The sequence below is a fragment of the Parasteatoda tepidariorum genome, chromosome 3 (assembly GCF_043381705.1).
Source record: "Parasteatoda tepidariorum isolate YZ-2023 chromosome 3, CAS_Ptep_4.0, whole genome shotgun sequence".
NCBI classification, from domain to species: Eukaryota; Metazoa; Arthropoda; class Arachnida; order Araneae; family Theridiidae; genus Parasteatoda; species Parasteatoda tepidariorum.
The window spans coordinates 41,841,490-41,861,064 of record NC_092206.1 but is presented as its reverse complement, the minus strand read 5'-3'; the positions used below and the strand labels follow the sequence as shown (position 1 = coordinate 41,861,064).

Here is a 19,575-nt window from a genome sequence, read left to right as displayed (position 1 = left end):
TTTATGTTCTAATTAGAAATGAGATTTAACGATTTTTCGTGACCATTTCTATCACTGAAAATAATTACAGTGTATGTAATTAGTGCTATTTCTTATGTATCGGTGTTATGTAATAAGTATTAATGGTTTGAGTTATAATAGCAATTACAGCGCATTTGATCTACAGACTGATTGAGTAATTGAAAATTTTTGGAATTATCGTGATTGGACTGAAGATAAAAATTTATTTTGCGTAATTTCATTTTTCTTTTTCTCAAAAAAAATCTTTTTATGAATAGTAAAGTTTTAAATCACAGCCATAACAATCATAATATTTTTATTCAATAAATTTTGATTCAATAAATTTTATTCAATAAAACTGATTAAAAAAATTTTCTTTTAATCAATCATAGTTATTTCCGATGAATTCAAAATATAATAATTTGAAATGCACAGAATATCAATAAAAATAACATTTTTCTGTAAATACATTATTCGCACCTGAATTATTCGAACAAAGATGTAACAATATATCATGCGGAAAATAAATTCCATGTGACTGAAGCACACTAGATAGATAATGCTTTTTAAACTGTTCGAACGAAATGATTTCAGGAATAACATTCATTCGAGTGTTAAAAAGCTCGAATCGATTTCGTTATTGTCAGGTTTATTGCTTGGAAATTACTAACATATCACAAAATAGCATTACTTATAAAGCACTGATACCTTTTTCGATACACAGGTTTTTGTAAATTTATTTCTTACATTGATGTTTCAAAAGGTTTCTGAACTGGAAATATATTTTAGAACTATGTTTGACATTTGATAGTAAAGTAAAGCCATATACATTCCATCTAGTTGAAATATATTAGTTAAAATAGTTTAAAAAGTAAGAGATTTATTTTAACTTGATTTCTCATTGATCTTTCGCATTTATATACCGGACTAATTTTTCATTTGTGAAACACATTTATTGATTTAATACAATGCAATGCAAAATAAAAAACACGAAGCAAATCAACACAGAATAAATAAATTGAACAAGTCACCTTTGGATCTCTAAGATCAAGTCAAAGATCTGATAAATGAGTTTGTATTTTATGCTAAATTATAATAAAAAATGCATACACATGATGGGATATACTTAAGAGTTAAAAAAATACAAATATAATTAAAAGTTAAAAGAAGCGCAAACAAGAGTGTCTGGTTTAAAGTAAGTTAAAATTCAATAGTAAAAGCTCAGAAATTTTACTAGGAAAAGGATAAATGTGAGAAAGATAAAAGGTGCTTAGAATTTCTATGATTAAATATCCTCAACATTAAGTAGATAAAATATTTTTTTTTTCCTTTTAGTTTTTTTTCCTTTTCTAATTATTTAAGCTATTGCATTTTAAATTTCAGAAAAGTGTAAATTAAAGTATTTTGGTGATAAATACTGGAAACGTAGGGCTTGGGTATAAAATAACTGAGGTTATGTCTTTTAAGGCCAATTGTGTCATTTTTGTGACAAGCATTTGAATTTTTGAAAAAATATAGACATAATTTGCAAAAAAAAAAAAAAAAAATTACGGATCGGTTGTACGGATGTTGAGTGACTGGTATTTGGGATTGGGTTAATCCGTTCATTTTTAATTGGTAAGAGTTTGAAGAACATGTTTTGAATATTAAGTAATTTATCTCCGTTAGTTATCTTGAAACGGTAAGTTCAATGACGAGTTAATTCGTCATCGGTATATTTTATTTTTAGACGTGATTTGTATTATAATGATAGATGAATCGACAGGAATGTCAATAATTAAAATCACTTATTTTAATTCACAAAATACAGCTCGCAATAAAATCACCCTGGATAACTTCCAATCTAATTATTGGATCTCACTCATTAGGATTCCATCTTGATTGGAGAAGTTAACTACAAACATACCTAAGTTAGAGCAGATTTTAAGATACAAAGTTTTTCAGACTCAAAAACATACTCATAACAAACATACCTTTTTCTCAACTGATTTCGTATTTGGATTTAACGTATTTTGCACAATGTTGGGAATTTTTAGCAGCCTCTAGAACCATTAAAATTGAGTCCCAGTACATGAGAACCGATTTGTAGACAAAAGTTATTCCTAATGATTATTTTTGTTTAATTTCCTTTTTTTGCACATTAGTGCATATAATTTCTTATATTTGTTGATTTAACAAACTTATTGCTTATATCAATCTACATGTTATTTAGTTTCCATATTATTTGACGAAATTTGAGAATATACTTGATAAATTATCATTATGCTTATCAGCTTTTGTTCGTAAGACAATGTTACTTATTTCTGAAATCAATTCGCTGAAATAAAACTTATTTTGTCTTTAGATAACAATGAATACAATTTTAAATTTAGGAGACATTAATTCGATCGGAAAATATGTTTTGAGAAAGATTATTTCTACAAATTATTCATTCTTGCAGATGTGATCCATATGAATTTATTTTATTATCTCCATTCTATATTCCCGATTGAAATGAGAATTCCTTATTCCGCATTTTCTAAATTACTCCTAAAGCCTAGGTAACATTGCCGTTAGATATTTACTAGATATTGGCATAAAATGAAAATATTTTCTATTTAATATTTTCTATACAATATTTAATAATTTTTGTATTGTATGAGGAGAAAGGCTTATTGTCTCAAACATATTTTTTTACAAAAGAAAAAATTTAGCATCGGTTAACTTTAGGCTCAAAATAAAGTAATTCATAAGTGATTTTCTAGCTTCATTGAATTAAAAAATGTAAACAAATACATTATTCTAACAGTGTGTTTCCTTTAGCTTGATTTGGGTTAATAGGAGTTTTTAAAATGTAAGGTGCCCAAGTGATGGCTATTTTTTTATAAATATTTATTTATTTATATCTTTCCCTTTCGGAAAGTTTGTCTTCCTTGCGAAATGACCCTATTATTTCACTAAGAAAGTTTGTGACTTACTACAAGCAGATTCAAAATTTTCCAGCTTGAGGTAGCGAAAAAAAAAGATACTTGGCAGTTACCGGACTTGGCGAAGTTTTTATTATCGAAGTTTTTCTTTTTTATTTTCTAAGTTTTTTCACCGGGGAAAATTGAAAAGAAAGTTCAGTTTGTAAGCCTTACACTTGAAGTAAAGTTTTAAATTTTATAGTTTAAGGGCAACTTTACTGTAAATAATATTTTTGACTTAGAAGTGGATCAATAATTTAATATTTTTAATTGAAAGTAACTTTTAAACAGAATTAATGAATAATTTAATCTTTTTAATTGAAAGTAACTTTTAAACAGAATTAATTTATAATTTTTTAAGTGAATTGAATGTAATTTTTTAAATTAATTTTTATGCAATTTTTTGCGAGTGAATAATATTTTCCTTCGTTTATACTAATTTTCAGAGAAAATATAAATGAATAGATAAATAAATTTGAATTCATTCATTAAAAATATTTAACTCTACGCTAATGGTATGCGAGAAAAATTTTGCTGTCCTTTTTTTCAGTAAACTTTACTTTTTATGTTTTTTCTTCTATTTTATACTTTGGTTATAGCACTTCATCTAGAGTACGCAATATCGTTTATGTTTGGGGCAAATTATCAATTCAATCAGTCAAAATAGCTTTTAAAGCAAGTATAAGCATATTTTTTTAAATTATAAATTATTATTTTTCCTGTGATAATTTATTTCGGAATGCCACACTTAGATAAATTCATTCAGTTAATTTTTAGGAAAATAAATAAATACTGTTCTGAACTTAATATTTTTTTAAACATTTTTCTTTTCTATGTTTTAAAATATTTAATCAAAATGTTACAAAAAAGATATATTTCTGATGTATGCCGCTAGTATTTAATAAAAATAAATGAAAAATATCTAGAAAGTAACAAAGAATTGTTTCTTTCCAAAAGCTCAAAAGTGTGAAGAATCGTTTTTGAAAAAGTGAAAAAAATCAAATGCCATGATAACAATAGACTTGTCAAAGTAGAATATATATTGTTGTAACGTGATGAAAAACAGCCAAGTAAATATTATTTGCTATCGTATTTCAAAGAAATTATATTCAGTATATCTTTTTTAATTTTTATTTTTATTATTAATTTTGCAATACTTCATGTAAAGTATATAATAGTAAATTTCACTTACGAATGCTTTTTGTTTCCAAACAGCTTAAATTTTTTTCGTCGCTGTAACGTAAATAGTGATTAATAAATAAAAAAAACTAAATGTTTTTTTTAAAATAATATGAAGAATAGTTTTATAAAATTACAATTTCCATATCTACTCTAAAAATCATTTACAGATTTTGATTAATTACTTGTGCTTTAGTATTATAAGAAGTAATTAATTTTAAATGTGAATTTGCACATGCATGTAAACATTGTATTCTATGCATAAGGGTGTTTGCTAAGAAAACAAGATAAAATGAAATTGCCAACAATGTTTATTAAATTAGAATACACAAGATAATTATTACAATACTTATTCTTGCTACTCTATTTACTGTCTAGATATCCCCATAGAGCAGTAAATTCCAGACATTTGTTTTTCAATTGATTAAACCTCTACGAGATTCAAACTTGTACTGTTGCACTTTCATTCTATTCTTCCATATACCTTTGACATTTCGCATTTCTAAGTCTCATAGCTCTTAGCGTAGCAAAGCTTAACGTAAGGCAAAAAAATAATAATAAATTGATTTAATAAAAGAAGAAGATGATGATAAAAAATCATGGAAAATCACTGGAAGTTATCAAATGTTTTTTTTTTTTAAATATCCACATTTATTGTAAGTTCATAGGCTGACTCTGTAGTTTCTTTATACAAGTTTAACAGCAAATAATTTTTGACTAATAATCAATTGTAAAGACTTTTATTTCATCGTATTTTCTCTATATTTTCCTACACATCTTTTTATTTGCAAATTTCAAGTCTCATCACTTTTTCACGAGGAAGAAAATGTAACGTTAAGTGGAAACGTAAAACAGTGTTGGTAGCTCTAACGATTTTTTTTATAGAGAGATAGTACGAGAAACATTATAAATAATGAGAAATATTCATTTGCTCGAGTACAAAGTCGAGTTAAATAGCTTTTGTCCTAATGATCGAATTTTTACATATTAAATTTAATATGTAAAAATTCTTACGGTCCAATCTTACTGATTTGTTATCTCAATTTTGCAAATTAATAAGTGCTAACTACTAATTAAGCTACAGAAACAGACACATAAAAGTACTTTTTTAGAATAAAAATGTCTTTTTGGTCAATGGATTTGGATTTTTGAAAATTAAAATAGTGAGGAGGGAGGGTTTCAGTATTGAAAATACAGCTTCAAAAGTTTCGGCAGGACAGTCGTCGGTAGTTTCAGCTCTTTAATAATTTCACTTTTTCGTGCTTAGCCATATATTGTCATATATTTAAGTGAATTTTGCAAAAAGTAATGTCATGTTAAAGAAATTTAATTTTTTCTTAAATTTTACTTAATGATATTTAAAAAATATTGAATTAAGTCTAAAAAGTTTTAAACTCTTTAATGAGTTTAAAATGAGAAGTTTCTATTTCTCGTGAAAAATTCAACCAATTTTGTTCTGCTATTGTGTATCGTCTTTTAAAATGACATAATTTGAAATGAAGTAAAATATTTGTATTCGTCACAGCTCAAAATTGACAATCTACTGTTCAAAATTTGAAAATTTCTACTTTTGAATCAAGAAATTCTACTTTTGAATAAAAGAAATTTAAAATAGTAATCATGCATTTCAAAATAGAGAATCTAATATTGCCTAAATTATAATTTTTGAACAATTAACATGGTTAAAAACATAGTAAAGATTTAAAGTCAAACTTCTAGAAGTCGAGAGTGATGTCCTTGATTTAAAACAAACAAGTAGAGAATTGAAGGATTACAATATTAGTATTGATTTATATCGCTATAGGAAATCTGCATCGTAAACTTAATGCATTGAAATTAAGAAGTAGAATTCTTGAACTAAAAGTTAATTTGTTCGCTGAGGTTGATTGATAATTTCTGTATAAATAATTTTCCCTTTTTTACGGTTATGCTAGGGCAAAAATTTACTGAATTATCTTTAATATTTGAAATAGTTACGGGTTTTTAATTAAATAATTTAAAATGTGTCTAATTTATGTGTCGTTACTAGCAATTTTGTAAAGCTTCATTTGAAATAAACCATCATTTTGATTTCATACTGTATGATCTGTTAGGATTTAATTTTTATTCAGTATTGACATTAATATTTTTAATTTTTGTGGTTTGCTTTTAATATCTATTATGGCCTCTCCCTTTATAACACTGACCGCTTCGAATTCGTCACATTTATATGTGTGTGCTTAGTCCTGTGCAGGGACTTCTGATGCCATGTCGAAAGGATCCCAAACAGAAAAAAAATAGAGATTTAATTTCAAATAATATTTCCCTAAGTGATTGTATTGAATTCTTAATAATTATCACAATAATGTTTATGTAGTCTCACAGTGTTTTTTTCACAAGTTATCTGAAGTGATTTTAGGCATACGCTAAAAAACTATTAATTACAATGCACTTTAAAAGTCTTAATTTATTTTTAGTGCCTAGACAAAACTAAACTGCTTTCTAAGAATGAAAGTTTGCGTCATTCATTGCTTTGAATGAATTGTGAATTGATTTGCGCATTGATTTGCGAATGAAAGTTTGCGACATTCACAAAAATATTTTTCTGCATGGAGAAAAAAAGTTTGGTTAAATAATACTGTATTGTTATGACTTTTCTGGTAAAAAAACCGAAATTCTGTTTAATCAAACCAAAATATACGGTATTTAAACCATTCATTTTGAAGTTTTTCTGTTCATATGGTGTTTACCTTAAATTATGGTTCTCAAAATTATAATTCATAATCCCACATCCTTAGAAGAAAATACAAAACGGAAAAGTGAATTTAACTGAATAAATGATTTTTAAGCTATGATCTAAGTTGCCACGGTAAAACTAACAAAATGTATCACTTTTACCATATTTTATCAAATATTATTAAACCATATTTTATTGTTTATTTTACCGAAATACTTACCAAAGTGCTTCGGTAAAAATTGCTGAGAATTTAATGTTCCCACAGAGAAAATACTGCAAATTGTAACATATTCTGGTAGTTTTGACCATATTATTTTTCTCAGTGTGTTGAATAGAGGTGTAAAACATTTAAGATCAAAAAATTGAAAATAGTTTCAAGCTGAAAACCGTACACTATTTTAAGTAATTCTTATATTTCAATTTAATGACTGCCTTTTGTTTTCTAACAGTTTCACGTAGAATGATTTTAATACATCTTATTCTCTCACTATTTTTTACTTCTTCAATGAATGAAAGTCCCACCAATGCAAAACGCTTTTCTTTTTCTTTGATATTTGGAATTTATTTTTTTTAATCAAATTGCTTGCATAATGCAAATTCATTTAATTCTGTATGGTACAACCGATTCCAGCTTTTTTGAACCATTATATTTTAGCCTGTCAAAATTATATCCCTTTATTAAAAGCCCTAATGAAAACATAAGTAAAAAAGAATTTGTTACCATTACTCTAATGTTATGATTTTTTTTATATATTATCGCTTTAAATTCTTAAGATGCGTATTTCGATTTAAAAAAAAATGCAGGGATATCAAATAAAGAATATCTTGAGCTTTTTTCGTCTTCGATTGTTTTATGACAAAGAGAATCTGAGATACAGTGTAATCAAAGTAAGTCATAATGTGAAAAGTTGACAACGTGACCAATAAATCATCGAATGCAAAGAGTTTTAAGAGAAAGAAATGTCAAATGCTCTTTGGAAAGAAATCATATTTTGACACTGATGGACATTTGCGTCTTGTGTATGGCATTGCTTCACATTTTATTAACACATTTCAGTAAAATCACGCAGTATAAAGCTGGAAAACTTTATCAATTATTCTAAAATCCTTATGATAATTATTGGTAAGTACTATTTTGATTGTGTCGCTTTATTAAAGATATTGAATATTTTACGATGTAGCTATACGATGTATTTACGATCATACTAACAAAATGGAGCTTTATATAAAATTAAAACCCCGTGAGAGACCTATTTGTCTAGATATATTGATTTTAGTGAAATATTTTATAAGCATGATAATCAACCATCACAAGTTCAAGGTATATGTAGTAGTTTGGATAGTCTTTTAAGATAATGACTTTTTTAGATACATTAAAATGTTTCTTAGTGTAGATTCTTATACACTGTCTTTCATTTTCTTACTTTTTTTTCGAACAATATGAAATAACGTTATTTCCCTAAATTTAACTCGTTATACTTGAGTTTGTGTTTAGAGCTATAGAGCTATATTTCTGACTCATTGAATTCTACAGCCAAGAAACCATTTTCATTTTCGCTTTTGCCTAAAATGTGTATTATATTTTATGAAATAAAATGTCAATATTTATTAATAAATATATTTATTAATAAAAATGTCAATGTCATTTGAATTTAGCGTGATACTGTTGCCTCCAAGTTCAGTACCTTTTAAATTCTGCTTACTTCTAAAATATAGTTGGGTGAAAATTAATTATATTATTAGTAATTTACATGGAAGCCTTGATGATCCAAAAGACGCAAGGTACTTTAGCTTAACATGAATCAGACTTTTATTGTTGACATAGTGTTTCGTGCCACAACCAAAAACGCATGTTTCAGTTTTTGAACCAAAAACTTTCAAATGATAAATTATTATTTGATAAGATTTTTTTCTTGCCGTGCAGATTAAAACATATTTAAATGAATAAAATATGTAAATGAATAAAATATATATAAATGAAAGATGTATATTCAACAACATAAAATGTGCTAATGATTCCTTCTTGCTTTTCCTTATTCTAGAATTTACTGAAAAAAGTTAAAAATACTTTATTTTTAATTTTATCCGAAAAAAACTAAATACTAAATATAGATTTAAAATGAGATGATGATATATTTTTTTCTTAAAAAAAACTAATATTAATATTTATTAAAATAAACGTAATTTCTTCTTTGAAAAGCAGAATTATTTTTTAAGCTTATAGTTCTTATATAATACTTGAAAATGGTCAAAAATATTGAAAAAGAAACATCCAATAATGTGCAAAATTATTTTATAGATATTTACTTAAAAGCTAATTTATAACTTAATAATAATTCGTAATTAATAACTTAATAATATATAATTTCAGTTACACTTTTGACGTACATCTTTTTAAACACGTTATTGCTTCTTTCCGCACTATTTTATAACGTTACTGGAACTATTTTATTTAGTTTACAATTTTCTTCTGATTCTATTACCTTTCGAATGTACCCACTCTTTACTGAATTATTAATGCAAAACCATGTATTTTATGAAGATAAGTTTGTGGTACACATTGTATTCATTGATCTGTTGTATCTTATGCCATTAATTCCTGCATCCCCAATTCAATTTGAACTAAAATGTGTGAACTCCTTTGTAGTTTTTTTTAAGAATGTGCAATAAAACAAGTGTTTTAATTTTTACAGGTATGTATTTTCTGAATATTTTCGTATAAAGTTTTTAATGGTTCTTATCTAAATCAGTAAGTATTAGTTATAATAATTTTAATGAAAAATTAAACGTATTAAATATAATTATGAAATTATGGAAGTGCTGTTTTATGTATTTTAATTTTTTTAGATCATGGCACTCCTAAAATTTAACTCAGTATTTACCTTTTCCCTGATGCTTTTCTTTTTCCTGCAATGTGGTGAAGGAAGCAAAAGTAATTATTTTTAAAATACTCTTAATATTACTTAACTCATTTTTTGTAAAACCTTTTAAATGAAAACTAGATTGGAAAGAAAACTACGGCTTATTCTGTTTAATTTAAGCAATTTCGTCCGAATATTATATGTAAAAAATATATTAGCTTTCATAATATAGCGTCTAATATGTTAAAAATTTGCATAAATGCACGTTTAGTTATTTTTTCTTTATAATGAGCTTTGCTAAACGCAATTTCCTGTCATAGGGATAATCAGAAAATTTAATTTTATCATCTATGTTTATGTTTATTAATAGAATTTTCATTCATTAACTTTTCGTTCTAAGATATATCAGACCTAGATGCGTTCATATATAAATGCTTTTGATTTATATATTAGCCAAATAAAGATTTTCCGTTACTCATCAAATTATAAATCTGCATGGCACATTTCTCCAAAATGCAGGGAACGAAAATGATATAACTAAGTTTACTAATAATATATGAGGCAATACTTTTACCTAATCAGATGTCACAATTGCTATTGACTGAAAATCGTATTCGAACTGGAAAATTAGGAAAATGAAATAATTAATAAACTGCAAATAGTATATTAATTGTAATTATATTAATTTTATATTCATTGTAATTGCATTAATCTTATATTAATTGTAATTATATTGATACTGAAATGAAAATCAGGCACAATCTTAATGCCAGTGAAGTCTATGAAGCAACATGGAGAACTAAATTTGATGAATCAGAAAAATATTCTGATTGCTGGAATCTTTTGGAACAGGAATTCATGAAATTTGCGGGTTCAGAGAAAGAATACTCTATATTTGATGAGAATGTTTTGTCAAAAAACACGTTCTTACGTTATCTTAAAATTCAACTTCCAGTTTTTATGGCAGTATCCGAAACTAGGGACAATTTAAAAAAAAAATTGATAACAATCCCAATTTGGAAAATTATGATAATTTTTCGGATCTATCACGACTCATGATTAAAATAAGCATTGCTGAGGGGTTGATTAAAAGGTTTGCTCCTAGTGGAGATAACTATGAAAAAACTATAGGAAAACTTAAAAGTAGATTAAGAAGAGAGAAACTATTGATTCAAGTTCATGTGAGAGATCTGCTTTGTCTTTTCTTTCAAGAAGATTGAAAATCGGAGGACACTGTAATTTATTAGAAAGTAAATTACGTGGGTAGGAGACCTTAGGCTTAGCCGGAGATAAGTATGCATCCATATTGTTCCTACATTAAAATGAGAGACAAAAAAAAATCTGCGAAAGTTCATGTCAATAAAGAGTATTTCTTAAAATAAAATATTTCATGTTGTTTAAAGTTCTTGTTGTAGTTATAAAATCTGAAATTTTTGTAGGCTTTTGATTTTCAATGTAATATTAAAATATATAACTTTTAAAAATATGATCATATGAATTTAATTACACTCACTAATTCTATTAAATTTAGTATAGATAATTGACCAAATGTAGATAATTTTTATCAGTTCATGTATTTATATATTATTATTATTATAATAAATATCATAATATAGGCAACACTTACTGATTTAACTCAAACTGTAAATCTTTTTAAGTACTTATTATTAACTAAAAAAATAATTCAGGATTTAAAAAAATATGCGAAGTTGTTTAATTACTACCTCTTATAAGTGTAAAATTAAACACTTTTGGTTGTAAAATATCAATCTAAGCTAAAAATATAACACCAGAGGTTAATATTTATAATCTTAGAACAGGTGTAAAAATACACTTCAGGTTGAAATATGAGGTTGTGTTTTGCACCCAGCTCAATTTCACCAAATACACCTCAATATCAACCTAAAATATACTCAAGAACACCTTATTTTTAAGCAAGGAAAATGTCAATGAGCAACAAATTCACATATGGCTAATAGCCCGTTAATTTTTTTTAATGTAGTTTTAAATATTTTGTTCCTTCTGCTTTATCTACACAAATTATAGATAAATCGTAATTAAAACTGCTTGTTTTTATTTTCAGTACCCTTACAAAGCCTTGGGGAAGATACCAATGAAAGGTTTGTTAAATTTTATAAGAGTTTTAAGATTTTTATATGTATTAAAACATCATGAATCGGAAAAAATTATTCTGAAAAGTAACTTTTTAAATCTTTGTTTTCCTTGTTTCATTGTTAAACAAAAGACATTATTACTGCAAATTTCTATTTTGGTTAGTTAAGTTTTGTTTATATTATACTATTCCGTGAAATTTCAGACCGGAAATAGTGTGTTTTCTTACAATTTTAAAAAACTAATAATCCAATTTTACTTATCTAAGCAGTACTCTTTAATGTGAAAACAGTATTAAAGGTCTTTAAAACTTTCTTATTTGATGCTAAAACATGTACCCGTAATAACTTGTAAAGCATTTTTAAGCAAGAGTTTCCCGTCTTTTTCTTTAATCTAGAATTAAGTTAATAATTGTAAATTTTTCGCAGTAGTTTAGTTTTAACCAAGTTGTTTTAATTTTAGCTGACTTTAAATTTCAATTTAGTTGCTATTTAAGCCTAGTTTGAGACATGGTATAGCCAAAGCATGATTTTTCTTCAAAACTTCACATCATCCAATCGATCAATCAATTTTCTTATAATCCTTAATGGTTCTCTCCAGTAAAATGGGATCATCAGGTAACTGATTTAATAACAGACCATAATGAAACAGTTCTGATAATGATGAACTCTAAAAATTTTATCTATTGATTATTCTTCCTATTCTAATATTTTTTTCTACATATATTTACGACTGGGTATTTGTTGGTATTTGTCATGTTTTATTTTTTATAATTCAGCATCTCTTTTATTTTAAATCATTACGATGTTTCATGATGTTTAATAATTTCAGAGCCATTTCAATTGTTTATCTAACTACAGATAAAAATTGTTTTTCAAATTCATCTAATCTGAATCGGATTAGACCTATGAGTTTGTTTGCCTTCATCACTAGATCTTCTCTCACTTCATCGTATAGATTGTTTTCCTATAAAATACTTTTTGTTTACCGAATTTAAATATATTTAGCAGTAATATTTTTCTTATTCTACTCTATTATTACATTTTTAATTGTTTTCTTAATGAAAAGTTTAAAAGTAAAAGAGCTATTTCTTTGAAATTATGTAAGTATATGCTAATAATGCAACATTTGAAGAAAATCTTAAGTGAATCTGTGTCTAAACTAATTCACCGTTTCACTCTTATTTTGGAGTAAATTTTTCTGATGCATAAGTAATTTGTATTATGCTATTATAAATTATTGTTAAAAAAAATTCGTTAAATGATTTAGACCTCAACGTTCAGTTTCATGGACAAATCAATGTATTCACAAAATGTATTTTGTCATCCAGTTTGATAAGCGAAAATATAAAATTACGGTTGTGAAATCACCAAATTTGTTATAAATATGCTTTATATTTTAAATGCTATTATAATCAATGAGTTATGAGCAAAATTATTAATGTTCAGTAATAAATATTAATAGAATAATAAGGAAAAATTGGGGACGTAAGAGTAATCAAACAGAATTCTCTTCAGTGCATATAAGCACACGGGACAAAAAGTTAGTAAGTGTAACACCACCTCTGGATTCGATAACCACCTGGATTCGGTTAGGAAGTGAGTTCACAAGGTTTTGCAGATACGTCGAAGCCAGTGTAAGCCACTCGCGGAAGATTTGATTGCCCAAATCCACCAAATTGCGTGAATGATGCTTTCCGCGTTTTATCCGTTGTTCCAACGTGACCCACAAATTTCCAATGGGGTTTAACTTAGGTGACTTTGCCGGCCGGTTGAGATGCAATTGAGTGGCTGAGCGTTCATAAAACCCGTCACATACTCCTTCAGCCCTATGAACTTTGATGTTGCCATCTTGAAAATTGGGGTATCAACAAAACACTCTTCATGAAGATGTTGACTGAAACGCAACATCTAATCATACAGATTGTTCAAATAAACACGCTGGTTCATGTTAGTGGTCACCTTAATGAGGGGGATTCACTCCATAATTAGAAAAACGCCCCCAAAATATTACAGACTCACTTTCGGCTTGAAACTGACCTTGCACACAGTCAGGATGAAATGCTTCATCTGCTCTCCGTTGCACTCGATGAAGTGCGTTTTTGGAATAAAGGCGAAAATGTAATTTGTCATACCATATTACATTCCGAAGGTCAGCAACTCTCCACGTTCGGAGACTTCTAGCACACTGAAGCTGCGCAACTTTATGTGCCAGTGTGAGCAATGGCCTCTTAGGAATGTCCATTGCATGTAGCTCCCGTCGCAATGTTTTCTCACTAACAGATTGGGATGAACCTTCATTTGCTAACTGAAGCAATTCCTGTCGGGTTTGGAAGCGATTGTGATTGAAAATTCGCGAAACACGTTTCCGTTTCCTTTCAAGCAGGATCTTTTTCCGACCACAATTCTGATGTCTTCTTTGTGACCACGTGTATTACACCATTGCTTGTAGATACATTGAACAGTCCGCATTGAAACACCAACAAATTCAGCAACTTAATTCACCGTATGACTATGGGCATGGCCAAACAAAATTGCCTCGTTTTGCCCCTCTTTCAAGTCCTTACACTTACCCATATTTACACACAATTTCCGCTTCAGACGAAAATATTTCAGTGATAGCTACTTGTCTTTGATCATGTTGAAGCAGTATGCACACAGCTGAGCACGTCACTTGACCACTGCGTCATCTAACAAAGCCTAACGATTCATCGATGCTTGCACACTAGGGTGACCGGTGAGCTTATTAATTGAATAATTTCAAAATTTGATGAAGAAACTGTTTTATGATTAAGAATAACAATTATTGCGAAGAAATAATCGGAATAGGTGAACGGCAGTGCACAGGGGGCGTATATGCCTCAAACCGAGATGTCAACTGACTCCAGAATGCCTATAAATATTTTTAGCGATAGTGCTTAATGTAGGATTCTTGGTTTGGTAAACTCGATTGATAGGATTTTTACTCACCACTATTTCTAAATAATTCAAATGGTTATGTAAAACATCACTTTGTTACAGTCATGACATGTTCACCTTGCTAAAAAATTGTTCTGTAAATTTCTGTTTATAGTTATCTGCCGCTTCTTATAGTATTTTGTCGAACCCGGATAAGTTAGCATCTTTATCTAGTATCTTTATAATCTAGTATTTTTGTAAATAGGCCAATACATCGCTTATTGTTCATATTTAGCCTAGAATATACGATACCGAAAAATGAGAGTGCAAAAAAAAAATCTGGTAAATCTGAACATATAAAGTAAACAGTTTACAAAAATTGCAAACTGTAAAATCACTTAAGTAATTTTCTTATTAACCCTTTTAATGCTCGCATGGGATTACTCAACCAAACATTCAACATTTGTGAATCACCTACATAGTCAGTCGATCACGTGCATATCTATTCAATCCAAGGTGGAAACTAAGGAACCTTTCACAATACCATTTCCATTCTCTATTTAATTCATATAGTAAATTTCGTGCAGTGTCTACCATTTTCAAGCAACTACACGAAGCTCATCGTCATCAATTTTGTCAGTATGTTCCAGTTTTCACAGATGGCTCAAAATCTCTTGTCTATGTAGGCTGTGGTAGTTTTAATGCTGATACCACTTACAGCTATAAAAATACCAGCTATGAGTGCCGTGTTCACCGCTGAAGCCGTTGCCATTCTATTAGCAAAACGGCTTATTTCAGCAGGTTCGACTCGAAAATACTACATTTATTCGGATAGTATGAGTGTAATTCGCGAACTGTAACAATTTGACGGAAAAACCATCCACTTTTTTTATACAGCATTAATTATTTAATCTTCATTAACTGATTTCGATATTTTATTTTGCTAAATACCAAGTCATGTTGGAATCATGGTCAATGATTTTACCGCTATCGCCGCGTGATCTACTACTCCCTTAAATTTATCTACACCTCTCGCAGATATAAAAGTACATATCAGACAATTGTTAAAATCTTTTTATAAGCACGTGACTAAATTAAATTTGGACCCCTTACTTGCGTTGTCTCTATAGTGCAGATCTTAAATTTACCCGACTCCGAATCGAGCATACTAGACTGACTTATCTATATTTGTTATTTGGGGAACCTCCTCTTCAATGCCTCACTTGGAATGTTTTAATTTCGATTAATAGTATTTTAATTATTTGCCAGTGCTTTAACCAACATCGTCTTACATATCTTAGTAGTTCTATTTTATCTATAAAGGATTTGTTAGGTGATACCAATCATCCTAACATTTCTGCATTTTTACATGATATTGGTATTTTTAATTGTAAATAAATTTTAATCAATTTGTGATTTTATTCTCGTTTATGATGCATTACGATATGGAGTAAATAATCCTCATACCATTTTCCCCCATATATTTATTATTTTTACAACAAATTGACGAATGGTAATTATGATATTCTTCTATCCTTGATCCCTGGTCATGTTGGAATTTCAGAAAGTAAAAAGGAAGATGAAATGACAAAAACTACTCAAAACAACTCGAGTCAACCACTGAAATACAGATATTAAAAATGTAATAAATAATACATTAGCTGAGACATGGAAAACAGCATGAGTGAGAGAAATTAATAATAAACCGTTTCAAATAATGTCATCAATAGTTCCATTAAAACGCCCATTAAAACGCATTAAATATGCCTGGAAAATTCGAAGTCATTATAAATTATTTACGAATTGGACACACACGCTTCACCCATTAACATTTATTTGATGGACCAGCTCCTGTATGTTCAAGGTATCAAAGAACTTTAACACTGAAACCTATTTTGACCCAGTGCATTAAAAGCAAACAACCTAGACAACAACAATCACGAATTTGCAGGTTCTAAATGGTTCTAATTCACAAAAATATTATATTTTATCTTGCTGATATTGGCTTTTACTCAATGATTTAAATCAATTTTTACCCTTCGACAATACTTTTACCAAGTGAGCAGTGCAGCATATCCTGATATGGTTCTTACACTAGAAATAATAACAAACTAACTTTTATAAGTATATTCTTACCTTTGTACCATTTTAGCTATTTCATAAAATTTTATTGAATGGACAATTTTTACTGATTTTATTTAATTATTATATTTAATTATTCCTGTACCATTTTATCAATGTTTAATGTTTTTGTGCAAGTAAGTGTAGCTTTTGATCTGTAAAATCGCGTTGTTTGACCCAGCATGACCTCATTTAGACTTTGTGCCATTAAAAACTACATTCAATGTAATAATTAATTTTCACCAAATCGGGTATAATTTTAGATTTTTTTCTGAATTGTGTCATATACACATGGGATTCGGTCCTACATTGGACTTCACAAGAAGAGAGCGGCCAGCGTATTTGTGAATTGAGCTTAACTGAAGCATTCTGAGACTATGTGGTTGATGTAATGTGTGTGTCATTGCGTGTAGATATGCCCTTATAAATTGTCATTCATGGGATATTATTTTTCTGTTATTAAATTGTTAAGTTTGGATGCATTTTCGATTATTTAGCCTGGATTCTCCTCCACTAATCCCATATGCTCATAGGTGATCCCATATACGCATATCATATCCATTTTTTCTTTTTATTCTCAAATTGAGTTCACCTTCCTTGAAAAAGGAATTATTTGGAGAAATCGAAGTAGGTTTTCTGAGATTTGGCAGTAACACCTGTCTTTAAGATAAACCAGACAGAAAATCCATTTGACTTAAGTTTGGTGGATAAGAAGTTTTTGTGCTGCAAAAAAATCAGGAAAATGTGCTCTGCACCATTTTTGAATGTCTTTTGCTTTTTTTCTACTTTAGTAGAAATCTATTGAAGGACTTTTTTTGTTTTCAAAAGAGCTTATATAACGACCAAGGAAGCATAAGTTTCCCAAACACAGTTGGTGAAATGTTTCGATGCATATATGTGATTTCAAAATTTATCTAAGATTTTTTTAGCCAGCGATTTCATCATTGTAAGATTCTTCAGCCACCAAGGCAAGAAAGATTTTCAGCACCTTAGAAAAACTCGAATAAAAAAAAAGAACGTAAATTTTTTTTCCATGCTACATAGCTTAATATGGCCCATCATTTACAGTTTTCTTTTGTATTATAACGTATCTATTGCATTCTTCCTCGTTTACCATAAATATTTTTTTTTACCTCTTTCAGCGACAATAATGGATTGTTTCATCAGCACAAAATTGTTACCAGAAGAACAAGGTGCAATTCATCATGTGTTGGAATACCCCAGACTGAATACTGCAGAAATTGTTGGAAGGTTGGATAAACCATGAAATAATATACAAAAACCAATAACATGAAGAAAAAAAAATTAAAAACGATGAAATATCTTTGAAGAAAAACAAATAGGTTTAAAGATTCACCAAATTATATTGTTTTTTATATTGTCATTCTTTTCTTATACCAAATATAATTTTATACATCGTTAGTCTTTTTATATTTATTGCAAAATTTTGAATTATTTTGTCTGAAAATACTTAGTAATATTGAAGTCTTCTAGGCTTCAATCAGGCGAAAATAATTAACACCAGACAGTTTCAATGATTTTTAAACAAAGAATTCTTTTGTAGCAAGAATAAAATTGATTTTGTCGTGATATTTTGTTTAAATTTACTTTATTAAGGTAACCTATGTAGCTTTTTTGTAATTTCAATTAAATTTCATTACCAAGATTAATCAAACATCTTTTGAGCGAGTTAAAATTATTTCTCAATTATCTCTCAATTAATTTGACTTATTAGTAAATAACTTATCTCTTTATTTCAATTACCGCTGATTTTAACTTACTTACTTTCATAGAAACTTAGTTTCTTAGTTCTAAGGTTTTAGATATGTTCAGAAATATTATTTTAGTAACGTTGTCCACCTATAATCATTAGGCAGAGACCATTAAGTTAATTTAGCATAACAAATATAAAAGATTTTAATGTTAAAAAATGTGTAATAATTTCCTTTTTTAATGAGAGCTATAAACTAGAAAACAACACAAATATTCCGTTTAAAATAAAACAAAAACGCAATCTTCTTCAATTGGGTACTGGTAACTCGAAAAAAAAGGTAAAGTGATCATGACTTAGTATGAAATCTAAATAAGAATAAACTGGCGACCAGGTAAGCGACGCCAAGTCAGGCTTGCGTGTCGAACCTGATTGGCTACTAGATCGACAAATGTCATGATTTACCAAATATAACATCAGGTCCAAACTTTCAGGTTTCCAATTTAATTTTTGTCTATGGTCCTAAACCAAGCAAAAACTTCATTTCGTTCTTCACTCAACCCCGTCGAACTGATTGTATTAGAACGTTCCAAAGTCAACAGTGACCTTCCCCGTATTATTAATCGTAGTATTATGATTCTAACGTAAATTCTATAATTTTTTACTTAAATTGGAACAGTCTTAATGTTATTTGCAATCGCGCTACAAGTTTAACAGATTATCATATAGACTATAAGGAAGAATTAAAACTGAAATTGAGAAAAGTTTTTAAATATATCTAAAAGGAATATATAAAAAAAAAAGAATTTATTGTGTCATTCGATTTGATAAAATTGCAAAAAAGAAACTTTTACTTTTCTAATATTCTCTATAATCGTCACTGCCTGTCAGAAGATAAACACATTTTCACTGAAGCAAGAAATTACTGTTCTAAAAGTTTCCTGCTAAGTTTCTTTCATCTGGCTTCAACTAATTTCGTTACTTCTATCTATCAAACAAGTACTATTTCCCGAAAAAATGCCTAGTAAATCAG

The 19,575-nt window shown here is 28.2% G+C and overlaps 1 long non-coding RNA gene across 2 annotated transcripts; it reads left to right on the top strand.

The window, feature by feature from the left end:
- The first annotated feature begins 7,739 nt into the window (after positions 1–7,739).
- LOC107452858 (uncharacterized) lies at positions 7,740–18,421 on the top strand. 2 transcript variants are annotated; one of them, XR_001585244.3, is made up of 5 exons: positions 7,740–7,963; positions 9,534–9,589; positions 9,688–9,772; positions 11,785–11,821; positions 17,974–18,421. It is a non-coding gene; the product is annotated as an uncharacterized lncRNA (long non-coding RNA). The 2 variants fall into 2 exon arrangements; XR_011636397.1 differs by lacking the exon at positions 7,740–7,963 and adding an exon at positions 8,137–8,161.
- Positions 18,422–19,575: the final 1,154 nt, after the last annotated feature.